Source organism: Acinonyx jubatus, chromosome A3 (genome assembly GCF_027475565.1).
Source record: "Acinonyx jubatus isolate Ajub_Pintada_27869175 chromosome A3, VMU_Ajub_asm_v1.0, whole genome shotgun sequence".
NCBI lineage: Eukaryota > Metazoa > Chordata > Mammalia > Carnivora > Felidae > Acinonyx > Acinonyx jubatus.
Window position 1 is genome coordinate 123,603,329 of NC_069388.1, and position 19,506 is coordinate 123,622,834.

Here is a 19,506-nt window from a genome sequence, read left to right on the forward strand (position 1 = left end):
TAACACCAACAAGGAGAGCACAAAACTGAAAAGGGCATGTTATCTTTGACAAGTCTCTGGAACATCTATAACTTGGAACCACACTATATGAAGAGGCCTGTTGTGAGAAATGAAATGGGAACGATGGTCAGAGAGGACCCCAAGAAAAGGATCTGTTTTTAAAGATGTGGGGTCAGAGCCAGATAAGCACCATGACTCTGTATTTGGATGATTAAAATGAAGTGTGTACACACAGCAGGAGCCTCTCTGCTTCCAGTCTGACTGCATGGAACAGCAGGCAAACTAGAGCAGAAGAACAAGTAAGTACGATTTCTGAAGTAGAGAAAGAATAGAAATCACATAGCCCTGAGATTTACAATAGAATGACATCATCTCCTTCCACACTCCCCACCCCCAAACACCCATACACACACACGCTCACGCTCTCACACACCTGCATCGTTTAGCATCATGTAGTTTGACTGTAAGCAGGACAGCTTTTCTTTCTCCTGGCTCTTGATTTTACCTACAGGGCAGTGTTGATGAGTAAGTTTCTATAGACAGACTTTCAAGTTCCCTGCTTGCTTGCTACTCAAGTTTCTTCCAACCGCAGCTTCCCCCACTGATCACTTGTCCACAAAATCTGTTCAGAAATGTCTTGTCCAGGAAGAATTTCCTCCATTCAAAGACAATAATAATAATAAAAAGAAATGTACTGCTAGTTTTTATGGTATTAGTAGATTTTATGGTATTAGTATTATGGTATTGTTTTAAAATAAGAAAACAACATCCAATCTATGGAACTTTTTTTAAATGAGAAATTCAACAAGACAAATGGAAGGCAGTTGAAGAACCACATGAGAAAAAGTATGCTGTAAAGCAGCAGAAAGTTTTACCAAACATTGCCCACAAGATTAACAAATTTAAAGGAAATACATCCTGTATGAGGAAAGAGCCCAATGCAGAGTTAGTGGGGATGAATGGACAAAACATTAGAATAGCCACACTGGCAGAGGACAGGGAAGAATTGTAAGGGGAGAAAAGAAAAACCATCAGAGGGAAGCTGAAAAAAAAAGAAAAGAAAAACAAACACACAGATACGACAAAAAAATGATATAAGGAAGGCAGGTTTGAGAACCCTGAGCAAAACTTTTCAGAGATTAGAGGATTTATGCAAAGATGATAGATGTGGAATACATAAGCAGAAGTGCCAATATATTCACAATTGGTGTCCCCGAGGAAAGGTACAGGACAAATGGAACAGAAAGAAAATATTCAAGTATATACTTGGGAAAGCTTTTGTGAAATTTATAAATATCTTAATCTTAGGATAGGCACATCATGTCTCAGGAGAAAAATAATTCAGATCAATCAACATCAATATATACTCCACTATGTTAATGAATTTAGAGCATATAAAAATAATCCCAGAGACATGCCCAATAAAACAAATCAAATAACCTATAAATTGGCAAAACCATATTTTTGGCATTCATGTTGGCCATCCAGCTTTTGAATGCCTACTACATCCAGGCAATTCTTTCCTGAATTATCAGTCTTGGTGAAGTGCAGTGACCAACCCTAATTTGAGTAGTAAAAATGCTACACACTCCCTTTCCTAGCCTCCCTCATAGTTAGAGCACAGGGTCATGATGTGGGATTCACCAATCTGTCACTCATGTCATATTTTGACACAGGAGCTAGTAATGTGAGGAGAAAGAGGTGAGGGAAGCCTCTATCCTTGGCATTGACAGGAAATGGTGGCTAGAAGGTCAAGTTTCTGGCATTGATGCTTGAATGAAGTTTAGAAGTAGAAGTGGTGAAAACTGTAGTGCCTATTTCCTACTCATTAGCAGCAGCAAATTTCTATTTGTCTTAATCTGTTATTTTTGGTCTTCAGGTGTAGAGAATTGAACTAATTATGCTCCTTAGTTTATTTGCTTTATTATGGTTCTTTCAAAGACGGTAACTTTTGTTTTAATTATGCACTCATTTCCTTTATCTTCCAAATTTCCCTTTCTCATTATAAGTAACATATTCACCCAGCCCTTGCCCCCATTCCCAGGAAGCAACTGATATAAATTCTGTAATTATAGTTTGTATTTTCTAAATTTTGGAACCATAGAACCACACTGTAATACTTTTATTTTTAATCTGACTTTTCACAAGCATAATTATTTTTTTAATGTTTATTTTATTTTTGAGAGATAGAGAGAGCACCAATGAGGGAGGGGCGGGGGGGTGCGCAGAGGATCTTAAGTGGGCTCAGTGCTAACAGCAGAGAGCCCAATGCGGGGCTTGAACTCAGGAACCCTGAGATCAGGATCTGAGCTGAAGCCAGACACTTAACCAACTGAGCCACCCACGCGCCTCACAAAGCATAATTATGTTAAAATTCATCTACATCGCATGTAGTTAATAGTTCATTATATTGATGTGTAGTAATTCATTATATGACACATTGAAATTTGATTATCCATTAATCTATTGATGGCCATCTGTGTTGTTTACAGATGTGGGCTATTAAAGTAGAAGTTGCTATGAATATCCATATACAATTCTTTCTATGGTCATAGTTTTTCAGTTCTCACAGGTCCACACATATAAATGGAATGACTGAATCATATAGCAGGTGTCTAGCTAACATTTTAGGAAATGCCAAACTGTTTACCCATGGTTGTGCCATTACACATTCTTATCAGTAGTGTAGGGGAGTTTCAGTTGCTGTATCTTCTAGCCAACACTTGATACACTTTCTATTTCTGTATATTCTAGTCAAAACTTGATATATTCTTTTTACTTTTAATTATCCCAATAGGCAGGTAAAAGTATCTCACTGTGATTTAATTAGCATTTCTCTAATGATTAATGATGTTAATGATCCTTTCATTTGCAAGTGGTGTATTCATGTATCTCATTTGTTCAAATCCTCTGCTAATTTTCAAAATTAGTTCTCAATTCTCAAAATTGAGTTCTTGTTTTCTTTCTACGAGAATTTTAATACATATATTCTGGATACAAATTTTTACCAACTCTGTGACTGGCAAATATTTTCTCCTAAACTGGTTTATCTTTTCATTCTGTGATTTGCAAAAAGCAGAGATTTTTAATTTTGAAGTGTAACTTATCATATTTTTCATGTATAGACTATGCTTTTATTCTTGTATTTAAGAACTCATTGTCTAACCCAAGGCTATACAGATTTTCTTTTCTGTGTTCTTCTAGAAGTTTTATAGTCTTAGATTTTACATATAAATCTAAAATCCATTTTGAGTTGATTGTTAATTGTAGAAAATATAAATTGAAGTTCATTTTGTTTTTGTATATGGATATCCAATGAATCCAGTATCATTTTTTAAGAATAAGAGAGAAAGAGAGACTATCCTTTTAAAACTGAATTGCATTTGCACTTTTATGGGGAAAAAAGTTGCTAATAAATGATGTGATTCTATTTCTGGACTCTCTATTCTGGTCAATTGATATATTTGTTTATCTTTAGGCCAATACCACAGCACTTTGATTAAAGTAATTAAAAACATTTTTTTAAATGTTTGTTTATTTTTGAGAGAGAGAGAGAGAGAGAGCGGGGAAAGGGATGAGAGAGATGGAGACACAGAATCCAAAGCAGGCTCCAGGCACTGAGCTGTTAGCACAGAGCCCCCATGTGGGGCTTAAACTCAGGAACCAACCGTGAGATCGTGACCTGAGCTGAAGTTGGACGTTTAACTGACTGAGGCACTCATGCAGCCCTAAAGTAATTTTTAATAAGTCTTGAAATCAGATGGTATTATTCCTCCAACTTAGGTTCTTTTTCAAAGGTGTTCACTACTTTGAATTTATGTGAATTTCAGAATTACCTTGCCAGTTTTACAGAAATGTTCACTGAGATTTTGACTGTGTTTGTTTTGAAATTGTAGATTAATTTTGGGAAGACTGACATTTTAACAAATGTGTATCTTCTGACCCATCAACACAGTATATCACACCTTTTATTTAGGTTAGGTCCTAATTTCAGTTAGCAGTGTTCTTATAGGTTTTAGTGTACAGAGCATCTTAAAAAAAAAACATTTAAGCTTATTTCTTTATTTTGAGAGAGAGAGAGCGTACAGAAGCAGGGAAAGGGCAGAGAGAGAGGGAGAGAGAGAATCTCCAGCAAGGTTCCACACTGACAGCACAGAGCCCAATGTGGGGCTCAGTCTCATGAACTAAGAGATCATATATAACCTGAGCTGAAATCAAGAGCCAGATGCTTAACTGACTGAGCCACCCAGGCACCCCTTTTTTTGTTTGTTTGTTTCTAAATATTTATTTATTTCTTCTGAGAGAGAGAGAACTCGTGCATGCAAGTAGGGAAGGGGCAGAGAGAGGGAGAAAGAGAAAATCCCAAGCAGGCTCTACACCATCAGTGCAGAGCCCATGAACCTTGAGATCATGACCTGAGCTGAAATCAAGAGTCTGACACTTAACCGACTGAGCCACCCAGGTGCCCCATGTTTTGTGAGATTTATCTCTAAGTATTTCATGTTTCACATGCTTGTAAATGGCATTATTTTTAACTTCAATTTTTTATCCATTGCTAATATATAGAAGTACAATTGATATTTGTATATTGGTCTTGTGTCTTACAACTTCGTTGAATTCACTTATTGCGGTAGCTTTTTGTAAATTCCAACAGATTTTCTATAAAAATGATCATGTTGTCTATGAATAAAAATGATTTTACTTCTTCCTTCCTAATCTGGATGCTTTCCTTTTTCTTTGTTCAGCTGGCTAGAACCTCCCTCCAGTTGAATAGCAAGAAAGAAAATAGACATTCTTGTCCTGTTCTTGATACTATCAAAATAGCACTGAGCCTTTCCCCATTAAGAATGATGTTAGCAATAGCCAAATTATGGAAAGAGCCTAAATGTCCATCAACTGATGAATGGATAAAGAAATTGTGGTTTATATACACAATGGAGTACTACATGGCAATGAGAAAGAACGAAATATGGCCCTTTGTAGCAACGTGGATGGAACTGGAGAGTGTGATGCTAAGTGAAATAAGCCATACAGAGAAAGACAGATACCATATGTTTTCACTCTTATGTGGATCCTGAGAAACTTGACAGAAACCCATGGGGGAGGGGAAGGGAACAAAAAAGAGGTTAGAGTGGGAGAGAGCCAAAGCATGAGAAACTCTTAAAAACTGAGAACAAACTGAGGGTTGATGGCGGGTGGGAGGGAGAGGAGGGCGGGTGATGGGTATTGAGGAGGGCACCTTTTGGGATGAGCACTGGGTGTTGTATGGAAACCATTTTGACAATAAATTTCATATGTTGAAAAAAAAAAGAATGATGTTAGCTGTGGGTTTTTCTCAGAGGCCTTTAGTAGGTTGAAGAAGTTCTATCACTTGTTTGCTGGGAAGTTTGTTGATTTGTTTGTTTCATCAGGAATGGATGTTAGATTATATCAAAAACTTTTCCTGCATTCTTAATGAATGTAGATCTTCATTTAGTAAACTACAAAATCCCTATTTCAAGATGTCAAGTCCATTGTCTCTTTTACAAAACTGCTGTATGTGTGAGCGTGTATGTGTATGTGTGTTATTATAATCTAGTCTGGATGGTTCTGTCTTTCATTTAGTGAGATTAACCAATTTTCAATTAGTGCACATTCTGTTCTCTTGGTCATTATTTTTTCCACATTATTTCATATTTCCAAATTTCTGTATTTTCTTTTCCCCCTTTTTGTCTTCTTTCCTGCATTCCTGGGATAATTAAAATTGTCTTCTCTGGCTTAAAAAATCATACATTCTATTTTTATTCTCATGTCTTAGATCATGACACCTACATGTGTTGTATTATGCCTTTTTGTTGTTTCAATTTACCAAATATCTATTTCTTCTCCAAGAAAAAGACAAGTCTCTTACCTTTTTTCAGCTTTCTTTGGCCTATAGCATAAACCATTTCGTAAAATATCTGGAATGAAATAATAAAGGTGGCATTTCAATTCAGTAAAGAAAGAATAATGTGTTTAAAAAATGACACTGACATAAAGTTAAAACCCTATTACACTCCATGTAACAAAACATTTTACATGGATTAGCAATCTAAATGTAAAGGACATAAAACATAATTTTTAAAAGTTTATTTATTTATTTATTTATTTATTTATTTATTTATTTACTTACTTACTTATTTATTTGATAGAGACAGAGACAGCACGAGTGGGGGAGGAGCAGAGAGGAGAGGGAGAGAGAGAGAGAATCTCAAGCAAGCTCCACGCTGCCAGCGCAGAGCCTGATGTGAGGCTCGAACTCACAAAATCCTGTGGAAACCAAGTCAGATGCTTAATTGGCCACCCAATTAAGCCACCCACACACCCCATAAAACCATAATTTTTAAACTAAATTTTAAATTAATTTTTAAACTAAATCATTTAGAAGAATATTGATATAACCTCAGGGTAGGGAATTCTTTTTTTCAGCCAAACAGGAAACCAGAAACCATAAATGAAATCATGATAGGTTTCTTGCATTCCATGAAATTTTTTTTTAAAAAAAATGACACATTTTATTGGCTGTATATTTTTACCGTGATGGTTATATACTTTTAAAAATAAGACACTGATAATTATCTTTCTTTTATTCTTGCTGAGAAAAATATATGACTACTTTTGCCACATAAAAAATCTTGCTTATTCCATCTATCAGTTGAAAATAATCTATTCTTTTTTTCTTGAAAAAAATTTTTTTTCTACCTGGTCCATCCTGTACTAGGCCAGGTACCATGGTGGGATTTATTTTCTTTGTACTTCTCAGCTAATTCCAATGTATCTTGTAACTTTTGTTGTCTTTTTCTCTCTTGGTTTTTTAAACCTTATTTTCTTGAGTATATTATCTAGAAACTTCCTAAGAATGGTGCATAGGAAAATTTCTGTAGGTTTTTTTTTCTCACATATTCTGACAACTTAGTTATGTATAGAATTCTAGATTCAAACTAATCTATTTTAAGAGCTTGGAAAATGTTCTTCCACTGCCTTCAAGCATCCGTTTTTGGTGATAAGAATTCTGGTACAAACTTGATTTTCATCCTCTAAAGTTATGTGTTATGTGATTTTACCTTTTAAGGGTCTTCTCTTTATCTTTTGTGTTCTGAAATATTGGAAAAATAATGAAAGAATGTGTGTGTGTGTGTGTGTGTGTGTGCGTGTGCATGTGCGTGTGTGTGTGCGTGTGTGTATGTGTGTGTGTGTGTTTTACCTTGAGGTCATTTGGATGTTCCTTTGAATGACAAATCTTATCTTTCCACATCTCCGGTAAATTATTTTCTATTGTTTATTTATTTAAATTCCTCTCAAATTGTTTGCCCTTTCTAGAATTTTATTAAGTGTCAATTTTGTTAGTACTCTATACAGCTTATCTATTCTGTAATATTTATCTTTTTTTTTAACTCCATTCTGGTAAAGGTTATCAATTTTTGCTCCTAGCCCTTCTATTGAACTTTAAATTGAAACAAACTATTTTTAATTTCCAAGAGATCCTTCATAGTATTTTTAATGCATAAGAAATAAATCTCAGTTTATTTGACATGATATTGTTCTAGTAATTCTCTCCACTAATGCATTGAAAAGTAAATAGTAGGGAAAAAAAGAAAAGTAAATAGCATGAGGTTAATGGACATTTCATGTATAGCACATGCTAAGAATTGTAAATGTATATTGAATTTATCTGATTACAATAATAACACATGTTCACTGTACCAACATTAGAAATGCAACCACTACCAAGAAATAACCACCTAAAACAATTTGGCTTCCTTTCAGTCTATGTTTTTTGGCTTCTATCTTTTGCTTGTATTATTTTTAACAGTTATGTAAGTCTTGTTTCCTATTTTATGACCTGTTTTTCTTACCTAATATTCCTTATAATACTTTATTCCTGACATCAAATAAATATTCTTGGAAACACAGTTTTTAAACTAACATTACACCAGACACTATAATGTGTTTCTTCGTCATAGTTTTTCATTTTTCCCTTTTGTTACCACAGACTATTCTTGTTTTATAGAGGCAACAATCTTTCTGATCTAATCTTTGTGACTTTTTTTTTAAGTTTAGTTATGTTCCATGAATTATATATTTGTTTTAGGTTTAGTTGATCTTGACTTTATTTATTTATTTATTTATTTAATTATTTAATTAATTTATCTATTTATCTATTTATTTTATTTATTTATCTATCTATTCATTTGTTATTTCTTTTTATTTATTTTTTTTATTATTTTACATCATAAGTGCCATTTATTTTGTCATATTGCTGGTAAAATCTTTGTTTTCTATTATATTTGTGCATGAAGGACACTGTTGATTTTGTAGGTGGTTACAGCAATGTTCTTACAGGTCTCCTTAATGAGCTCATTGGGAGCTCTATGTCTGGTGTAAAATTGCCAACTGGAAGGCTTTACCTCAAAGTCTGCAAGTAGAGGGAGATGGCCATTACACTAGAAATGACAGAAGCTTCAAAAGCCTTAGCCTTTCTCAAGAGGTAAGTTGAGTACTGTCGAAGAGCACTCTTGCTGTTTTTGTTTTTTTCCTGTTTTGTCTGCCCGGCAGCCAGTTGTGTGAGGGTGGTGGTGGAAATAAGGAGAGCCAACAAGGTTTTTATTCTCTAAACCACCTTTAATTAGTTCCTCTGTTTGGGGACCCTATTCTGAACTTGCTAATTTTGCATAGACTCTTTCCCAGGTTATTCCATAGGGATTGGATCTTTCTTTCCTCTTTCTATGAGTTAACATGCCAGTGTGGAGTGGCAGAAAGTATGTAAGGAAACAAATCAAGAAGGATTGTAATTTCAAACAGCAATTATAACTATGAGAAAAATAAAATAGAGTGATAGATATGAGAAGAGACAGTGTAAGGTACTTTATCTTTTGCATCAAAAAATAAGATTCATTTTCAGAGTAAATATTTGGAAAGAAAAAAACATGGTGGCTCTGACTTCTTTGCTTTCATCAATATTATATATCTTGCACTTACTAGTAAAGATGGAAACCAAATGCAAACAAGCATTATTCTTTGAGATCTGCTGATTTGAACTGTTGTGTTTGAGACAGGACTTGAAATAAATAATATCTTTATCTAGAAGTAAAATGTCTTCAGCAAATTAAAGTGGCTTCATAATCACGATAAATCGGGGAAAGGGAAAGAACATTTAAACTTACCATAAAACCTTATTTTAAGTTCAATTAATGCAAATCATTCATGTCTGTATATAAAATAGGAACTCTGTACACGTCCACAATCATAGTTTCTGGCACCATGGGCTTTTGCAAATAATAAAACTAAAACTGCCTCACTTTTAAAATATCCTATAAAGCAGACTTCTTACCAAATTAGATTGACCTTTTCCCTTGTTAGTCCAAATCAGTGGGGTTTGACTAAAATGCCTGGAAATACATAGAAAGGACCAGATGTCAAAAAGTCAGGAAACCAACAAAACCCTAAATTTCACATAATTTCTGGCTCAGTTGTGAAAACTCAAGGGGAGCAGAAATCTTTCTATAAGTATCTGAAGAAAGAGCCTGCTGAGAGGTTAGGAGTGTTTAGAAAAGGCAGGTGGGAGGATGAAAGACAGGAAGAAGTCAAGAGTTTCACGTCAGAATACCAGTTCAAATGGAATCAACACATTGCTTGAGCCGGGATTAAACAGTATGTGCACTGTGTTTCTTCCCGTCTCCACTATGTACTGCTACCTGATTCCTTTTCTTTTCAGCTCTCACTGAAGTCTCCAATCGCGGATAAACAAAAGTATTTTCCAATTTATGTTCCATGGAATCTGAGTTTCATAGGGAATTAATTTGTGCTAAGGTGTTACAGGACACAAGGAGCTCTGTGACCAAATAAGTTGGAGAAATTCTGTGTTAAACTGATACTTTCTGTTTATTGCAAAATCTCTTAGAATCTTCAGTATGCTAACACGCATTTGGATCTCTAAGGTACGCATAGTATAGGTACTCTTTCCCAAAGGTATTTGGCCCTGAATATTTTTGTTTTACAGAACAGCTTTTAAGGACCAGTGATCCAGTGAAGAGACTTTATGTTATGCTGTATTAAACATTCAGCAATTGGGGCCTCTGGGTGGCTCAGTCGGTCGCATCTCCAACTCTTGCTTTCTGCTCAGGTCATGATCTCGCAGTTTGTGAGTTTGAGCCCCGCACTGGACTCTGTGCTGACATTGTGGAGCTTGCTTGGCATCTCTCTCTCCCTCTCTCCCTCTCTCTCTCTCTCTCTCTCTCTCTGCCCGTCCCCTGCTTGCAAACATGTCCCCCCCAATAAACATTTTTAATAAACAAACAAACAAACATCCAGCTATCAAAGAAGCTAGATATCTGAGATTAAAATGTGGAAAAAGAGAGTAGAAGTCTTAGTCTATTCTATGTATTATAACATTTCAGTTTGTCCAGTACTTCTCAAAACAAATAGGACCTATGTTTTTTTTTTTTGCTTTGTTTAAGTTACTAATTTCACCTTGATTCAGACCTTTACAAAATGCAATAAGATATTCCTTAGAAAATGAGAAAACAAAAACATAAAATACAACTTATAAATCATAACTCAATGTGAAATTGCTATTGAACTTTCCCTGTTTTCTCAATTCTGCCACTGCAAACCAGTAACAGAGCATTTAATTATTAGTACCAGTTGACACTCTTCAGTCGCCTGGAGTTAACACATGTGCATGTAAGCAGCATCTACACCATAAGCTGTTGTTCTGAGTTTGGATGAAATAGATTCTCTTAAGGCCATTCCTCCACCCATCCCGTCCCCTATTGATGAGTATGTGGGAATCACAGCAATGTCTCTGCGATGTGATACATTTTTATCTGAAAATTGGAACCAACAGTGACCTCATAAGGCTATCACAAAATAAATACCTTTTCTTTTCACTTTTCCCTTTCCCCACACTCACAAAGCATCATAAAGGCATGTAGAAAACTCAGAGTTTGATGTAGGCATTTTTTCTTCTATTTATTGTCCCAGGCACAGGATTCCCTCCCTGGCCACAGCAATAGATTATCTTGTCAGCATTGATTTCCAGGTCTCTAAATACCTTAGTGGGAATCAGTACTGGTTACATGATTTGGCCACCCTGAAAATAACTGTATGCTAAATGTGAGCAGCTGGAGTTCAAAATTGCAGTCAGATCTTTTCCCCCAAATATCTGTTATAGTGGGGGGGGGGTGCATGGGAGTGTGTATACATGCTCAGGGGTGTATGAGTGTTTATGGATGTCTCTTTTGGGGGATACCTTGTAGACCTATAACTCATGTTCTTAGACCTTAGCTTTTTCTATTTCTTCTGTGAGCCTCTCTGCTGGAGCCTCCGGGCTCAGAGATTTAAGGTTGGTTCTCTTCTACTCCAAATGCTTATACCCATCTTCCAGAGGACCTATTACAATACTGTGTCCTGTCTCTTGATTGGATGAAATCATCAATAGAGTGTGATTTTTGACTCCCTACCCCTGGCCCGCTAGACCTCCTCCTTCTGACTCTGCCTCTTGTTTCTAGTTACTTTTAATTCAAATTATCTTCAGTTATGGATCTCAACTTTCATGCTACAGAAACAAGAGAAGGCAACAGATCTGCTAATGCCTGTTTAATTGATGGCTTTTGGTGGAGGAATTTTAGCCTTTATACATCACCAGATAATGTTTTAAGTCAAAGAACCAAATGGCCTCCAGAGCTATGAAGAGGCAATTTCCCACACTCTCTCACTTTGGATTAGCTTGTTATTGGCAAGAAACCGTGTTTATTAAGAAACTTTTATCAGCACATAAAATCTTGATCTTCTAATTCCTAAAAGTAACACAAAATTGTCCATTCGTCTTTTTGTTTGGATACCTCATTTTCTACCCAGTTACCATCAGACATTACAGGGAATTTAAATATTCTCAAGAATTGACTCTCAAGAAATCAGTCCAGCCCTGATCTCTTTATATTATGAGTGCCATGTTAGCATTTCAAAATAATATTGATATACACCATCTCCAAAAACTTAGCATTCCTAACTTGACTACTTATTTGCAGGGAGAAGGGAGAGGAACCAATAATCATATATCAAATTCTGGGCTCAGCCACATTTCTTCTCTTCTGAAAATCTTAAATGCATCAGAAACATTTTAAAGCAACACAATAATGAGAAGTGGTTTGCTATTCTTTTTTCATATTTCATACCTCTCCTATCCTCCAAAACTGAAGGTGGTATACACTGCTCATTGTACTAAAATACCAATGGCAGAGAGGAGGCATTTCATAACGAGGAAGGTGGGAGATATATTTATAACTTGTCAAGATAAAAATACTGATAAACTTTTTTTGTTTTTTAGAAAATCTCACAGATTTTTAAAGTGAGAACACAACCATCTAGTCTACTGAAAACATAACACCTTCAAGGAAATAAACTATGTTTTTTCTTCTTCTCTACCAGTTGCCTTGCTCTCTGGAGAGCCTGTGGAGCTACACAGTATGGCCTTACAAAGGATGCACAAAGCATCAGGAATCAAAGTCTCCTCAACACCCATCAAGCAGGAGACCAATTAGAGTTGTTACCCACCCAGTAGTGAGCCATGTACAACCTTTAAGAAAAGAATGGCATCTTACTGTCAACAAAAGTATACCAATTCAACTTCTGTCAGTCATGATAAAGTTGATAATCAGTGTTCCTTGCTTAGCAAAATATGGTAAATAAACAGACCTGACAATATATCTAATATTCTCTACATATAATGGTTTCCTGTTACTTTAGCAGAGAATGCCATGGTAGCAATAGATAAAAGAATGCTATGATCTAGTCAAGCAATATATTTTAAATACAGGATAACCTGATCCTTGGGCCTTCTGTAACTACAATATTTCACTGCTCAAAGAACAGTTACAAGTCCTCTACCAGTTCAATGGAAAAGAGATCCTTAGCTTAGCTCAAATATTTCCTGACTGAGATACATTAATTCATCTTACAATCCCAGTAAAATCAGTGAAATCAGTGCTCTTCACTCAAGGACAAGGTATGAGAAGCCAATTAGTACTGGAGTATTTGCATATAGATTAATAGTATCATATATATATATATATATATATATATATATATATATATATATATATATGGAGTGGGGGTGGAACAAATAATGGGGTTACCAGGTTGGTTTGTATTTCTCAGTGAATTGGGGCCAGCTACCCAGCAGTCTGACCAACTAATGTGCATCTCATTTAATGTAATAATATACATTAAGACCTGTCAGGCTCTATTGTGGAGAATGAAGAACTACACATTGTACCACTTCATATGGAAGTCTGCATATGGAACCCTTTAAGGGTTCTTAAGAGACCCATTGGGGTTTCTAATTATTGTGAAACATCCCCTGGAATCCAGAGAGAGAAGGATCTTGGCAGAATTGCTTCTGCCATTTCAAATGTTCACTGTGAAAATAATTAGATGATGAGATTTAGACAGAAACCGCTAACGAATATTTTTTTTAAGTCTCCTTTGCTTTTTAATGTACAGAAAATGAAAATCTGAAATCGGCGAGCACGAAAGGAAAACAATATGGTGTAGTTCATTCTGGGGGTGGGATTGGGGGTTTCTTTTTTCTGACTTTAATGCTTGGCTTCCTGTGGTTACAGTGGGGGTGATTTTTTTCATTTTTTGAACATTATACAATCCTGTTGAAAATTGGACCAAGGGTTGTTTTTTTAAACTTCTGTTCTAACTTTCTAAATGTGAGCAAGCCCCCATTGTTCCTCCAAGATTATGTCTCTTTCTTCAGAGGGAACCCTGACATTAGAGAAACTTGCTTTAATCAAGCTTTAAAGTTATCTCCCCCTCCACACACCCAACCAGAACCAAAGAAACCCCATCCTCTGAAACTGCGAGCCAAGCTAACATGTAACCAATTAGGAGCCATCACTTGTACCCAAGACACAGAACATATTTGTTCAATTAAAACAAACAAATATGATTAAGAGTTTAGAAAGCCATGCTTTGGGAAAGATGGACATTTCAAAAGAAATGCTGGCTTAAGAAGGACACAGCTGTGATAAAAGTAAGTTGCGTGAAATCAGAAAGGTGAACTTAACAAATGGGGACATAAACAATCTTGTGCAAAGTAGCCAGGGTCTTTGGGTTGAATATATCAAGGTCATAGTCTGTTGCCTGGAACCCACTGACTTCATTCACATGCCTAAGACACCCCAAGTCTGAGACTTTTTGGTTTTTTTTACCCACCCACAACACTCTGACTCACAGAACAGGAGTCAAGGAAGAACTGATTTAACGCCATTCTTTCCTATTTTAAACTCCACAAATTTGAGGATTTGGGGGTTTCATCTACTGTATGCCAGGCTGAGGCAGCTCTCCACTTATCCTTATGTCTGTCAGTATCAGAATGGACAGTGGCTGATACTGTGTCCCACCCACCCACTCATTCTCTCCAGGTGTCTCCAGTTCAGGTTGGTCATTACATACTGGATGGACTGTTCTCGTGATAACAGATTAAAAAGAGAACTCATGGTGAAATTGCTTGATTCAACATTGGTCAACATGTCCCCTTCCCCTTTCCTGTTTTTTGATATTGGGTTAAGGTCTAATGCAGTTCAGATTTCTAATCTCTCCTTTGGCTCTTCATGGATCTCTAACAAGCCTGGAACCAGTGAGACCTTTACTAAATATCCAATAGCCATCATTTCAGGTATGGTACATAGTTCAGAACAAAGGATATAATACAAATCCTGTCCACATAGAATTTTCAAAAAGAGGAGTATGGTTAAGACATATAAATAGGTATTGAATGCCTACAATCTGCACACTGATTACATAGGTCTGGAGAAATTACAATATTCTATCAGTAATACAGTTATTTGGCCTTTGTACTACTGAGGTACCATTTTGGTTTTGATACTCCAAACATACGGAATCACTGAAAACTGTAAATCCCAGCAAGTCTCCCACCAGTGTCTTTCCTGTTTCTGTTCCACATGCCAATGCAAGGGTGATATCCTCAGGATGCAATGCATCATGGTTTTTCTCACCCACATTTCCTGACCAGATGTCTTCAATGAGTTGCTGTCTCTGAATAGACCTAGTTGGCAGGAGTGTCGGGAGATCAACAAATATATATTGAGCATTTAAAATATGCCAGGCTCTGTTACAGGTGTGGGAAAAGAGCAGTAAACAAAACAGACAATATCCGTGCCTTTGTGGAGGCTATATTCTACTGGAAGAATTAGATGAGAGGTAAAATAAGTATATATTAAGTAAGATGGTGTTAAGTGCTATGGTAAAAAAAAAAAATAAAGCAGGAAAGTGGTATAGTGAGCACATGAAAAGTTCAACAGTTCAATGTTAAATGTTTCTTGAGCACCTACTATATGCTACATGCTCTTCTTGGCACTGATTATATAACATTGAATAAAATAATAAGGAACCAAAATCCGTACTGTCAAAGAGCTTGTATTCTACTAGAAGGAGACAAAAATAGAAAGATAAATAACAAAAATATATGGCATATTAGATGATAATGACTAGCAAGGAAAAAAGTAAGACAAAGCATGACCATAGGGAGTGTTAAGGTGGTGGACATCTTGAGTAAGTCTCACAAAGACAGTGACAGTTGTACAGAGATTGAAAGAGATGAGCTGGGTGATATTTGGTAAAGTCCACAAGGAATGTCCTCTGATGGCTTCAGACAAGCCTTGAAATGAACGTGACAGTGATGTCTGTGCCTTTTTCTGATTGATCATAAAACAGAGGTATCTACATCAGGAAAAAAGAATGGAAGGATTAAGTATCTTCCTGTCTTTTTCCAGGTAGGTCTTATTTTCACAAACCTGGTGAAGTTATTTATTTTTTCTTTCCTTAATACCATATGCCTTACAGTTAGTGGAAATTCTTTTCAGATACTGACATTTTGTCAATGCCTTTAATTTTTATCGTTGTACACATCTTTGCAATATTTTGTCAGGACATCAAACCAAAAACAAAAACCAACCAACAAACAAGCAAAACAGCTACAGGTGTTGCTCACCAGACACCATGTATAAATGCTGGCATTAATCTGACAACCAAGTCTATGTTTTCCTTCTTTATCTTACAATGCCTTGTGGCAGAGACTGCTAACTACACCCCCAATATCCATCTTCCTCCATATTTCTTAGAGGTAAAAATTTTATATTATTGGATGTGGCAATGTGACCAACCACAGGATCCTTTACAGGTTTTCTTGCATCTAAAGAATAGTCAATGAGATTAAAGGAGGAGTTGCTGGGTAGGGTTTGCAGAAAAGCTCTTTAAGGTGTCTCAGTTGGGAGGTACATAATTTTGTTCACGCCCCATTCCTTCTTATTTCTTCACACAACATGGATGTAACGGTAAGCCTTCCAGCTGCCATCTTGTAATCTTGAGGATGGATGCCATGTGTTAAGGACAGTGGAGCAGAAAGATAAAAGGGACCCAGAACATTGATGATAGCACACATCTATCACACTCTCTCAGGACTGTATCCCTCTTGATTTCTTTTACCCAAGGAAAAAGTAATCTCCCAATTGGTTTAAGACACAGTTATTTCAATCATTCTTATCAACAGTCAGATGTAGTTTTTAACTCCTACAAGTCTTCTCCATTGCAGACTCTGCTTGGACAGGAAGTGATAGACTTGCTTTGTTGGGCCACATTTATGTAATAATTATTAAAACCCTTTGCTTCAAAGGCAAAGAAACTTTTTTATGTGCTTGGCACATGGAACATATTTTTAGAAAACCATGTTGAATTATGGAGTAGTAATACTTTACAGAATCAGATGTCTAAATGATAAGTTCTGGTATGTAAGTAAGGCCCCACTTAAGAACTACTTGACTGAGAGTCAAGAGTCTTGACTGACAATTATAGTATCTACTTGCTTGGAAACGATCAAGATTCCTTGCTTAGAGGTGACATAGTCTTATGTCAACCTCAGCTTTTTTGCAGCTTTGATATTCTTTTTTTTTAATTTTTTAATGTTTATTTAATTTTTTTTAATTTTTTTTTTGTTTATTTCTGAGAAGGGGAGGGGCAGAGAGAGAGGGAGACCCAGAATCGGAAGCAGGCTCCAGGCTCCGAGCTGTCAGCACAGAGCCTGACGCGGGGCTCAAACTCACAAACTGTGAGATCATGACCTGAGCTGAAGTCGGTCACTCAACTGACTGAGCCACCCAGGCGCCCCAATGTTTATTTAATTTTTGAGAGAGACAGATTGTGAGTGGAGGAGGGGCAGAGAGAGAGGGAGACACAGAATTTGAAGCAGGCTCCAGGCTCCAAGTTGTCAGCACGGAGCCCAACGTGGGGCTTGAACTCACGAACTATGAGATCATGACCAGAGCCGAAATCGGATGCTTAACCCGTGGCTCAACTGAGCCACCCAGGTGTCCCTACAGCTTCGATATTCTTTAATTTTCTACATACCCCATCCTGGTTCTAGCAAAAGGAATTTTCATTTAATTTAAGAATCACAAAACCTTGGGGTGCCTGGGTGGCTCAGTCGGTTAAGTGTCTGACCTCAGCTCAGGTCATGATCTCACAGTTTGTGGGTTTAAGCCCTGTGTTGGGCTCTGTGCTGGCAGCTCAGAGGCTGGAGCCTGCTTTAGATTCTGTGTCTCTCTCTCTGCCTCTCCCCCACTCACTCTCTGTCTCTCAAAAATAAACATTAAAAAAAATTTTTTTTAAAGAATCACAAAACCTTGATGACTATGGATCTATGTTTATACATGCAAACTAGCCCAGTAAGAGTTTCTTTGCTATTTCATTCCAAATCAATAGGTAACTATTAGTAATGTATTTGTCCATGTGGTCTACAGCTCCATCTGAATGAACTCAGTAAATTTAACTCAGCTGACATGACCTCAATGAGATAGAGCAGAGGCTGACATGCTATCACATGCTGAGTGTAGAGAGTCTTCTCAAAGACTTTAAAACCAGAGATCCATTCAACCTCTGGATAACAGGCATTCTCAGCAAAGGACTATGGTTAGCTCAGTTTGTCCAAAAGTAACTGCTCTTATATTTGCCAGCTCTGTCATCTGCATGCCTCAAATTAATATTAGATGCATACCAGATCTCTGAGTATATGCAGGTGGAAAACAGCCCTCTTTTTTACCCTAAAGAGTCACCAATATGTTCCTCTAAGGCCCAAATCCTGAGTACCCATGGGTTGAACATAAGATAACAGTTGTGACTCTAGGCTTTAAGGTGAGATGGGAAGAGGAAGGGAGAGGTAGGTGGGGGAAAGTTCCTGTCTGCGTTTTCAACCTATAAACTTCTACTTGCAAAGGTCCCCTCCCTGGATTTCTCTTCTAACTCAAATACAATTCAGTTCAACAAATATATATACAGAGCTCATTATTGAAAAATACTTTTGTAGGTGCCATGGATGTTATATAAAGTGAAATCAGACATAAACTCTACCCATTTTTTAAGATGTCCTTTAAAATCTACATCTTATGTGAAGACTTTCTTATCCCCCTTTTCCTCACCCCAAACCCAATGTGGTCACTCACATCTCTAAACTATGACAATCTAACACAGTAATCCTAGAATCCTGTAATTCAACATGTTTTGCTCAAGGCACTTAATTTAATGTAACTCCACAGAACATTAAGCAACATTTTCATTCTAGGACATGTGGTAAAATCCTACAATATAAGTGAAAACAAGACATAGATTTTGCCTTCCAAGAGCTATTAATTTATTGGTAGATTAAAAAAAAAACAAAACACTTAAGCAATTGATTATAATTCTATGAGTATCTACTCCACTACTTAAGCAAATGACCTAGAAGGACATACAAGAGTGTGGCACATACAGACACTGGCTCAAAAACACCCATCCCACTTTTATTCTTTGACAACATATGCCCATATTTATTCATAGCAGCAATGTGCTGAGCCCCCCAAAAGATGCTATGATTGACTTAGGTCAGTTGGGACATTCCTGTCTCTCTGTTTTCCAAGCCTTCTTTGGAGCCTTCCTACACAATCCAGGTTCAGCCAGTAGGCCTAACAGAAAAGTCCTTATTTTTCAGAGATTTGGTTTCCCCCTTCATCCTTTTATAGCCTTGAGCACAAATGTGATGTCTGAAGGTGTACCAGCTATGATTTAGACATAGGAGATAGGGCAATTTAGCTGAAATAAAACATCCATCAGCATATGGAATACTCATGATTATCTCATGAGTAATTTATTTCACTATTCTTCAATGGACTCATCTCAACCAAATTCCAGAGAAAGAATGCCTTCTGAAAAGCATGCAGGTTCTTTATTTATCTCTTTTAAAGATAGAGACCCTAACACTTTGTCTCTGTAGGACAGGAGAATCACAGAGCAGTTGGCCCTTACATTATTAAAACACCAATAGTGCCTAATTCAGCCTTCTTGGTTTATTAGAAAAATAAACTCCTTTTGGTTTGAGCCACTGCTGCTTCTATATTGTTATTAGCAGAAGAACATCTTTCTAACTAATAT

General features: G+C 36.6%; 1 long non-coding RNA gene across 1 annotated transcript in view; it reads right to left on the reverse strand.

The window, feature by feature from the left end:
• Positions 1–5,137: 5,137 nt before the first annotated feature.
• LOC128311306 (uncharacterized) overlaps positions 5,138–19,506 on the reverse strand; it is a 39,293-nt gene continuing 24,924 nt past the window's right edge. Inside the window, exon 4 of the long non-coding RNA XR_008289667.1 lies at positions 5,138–5,939. This is a non-coding gene — a long non-coding RNA (uncharacterized LOC128311306). The remainder of the gene's footprint in view (positions 5,940–19,506) is intronic.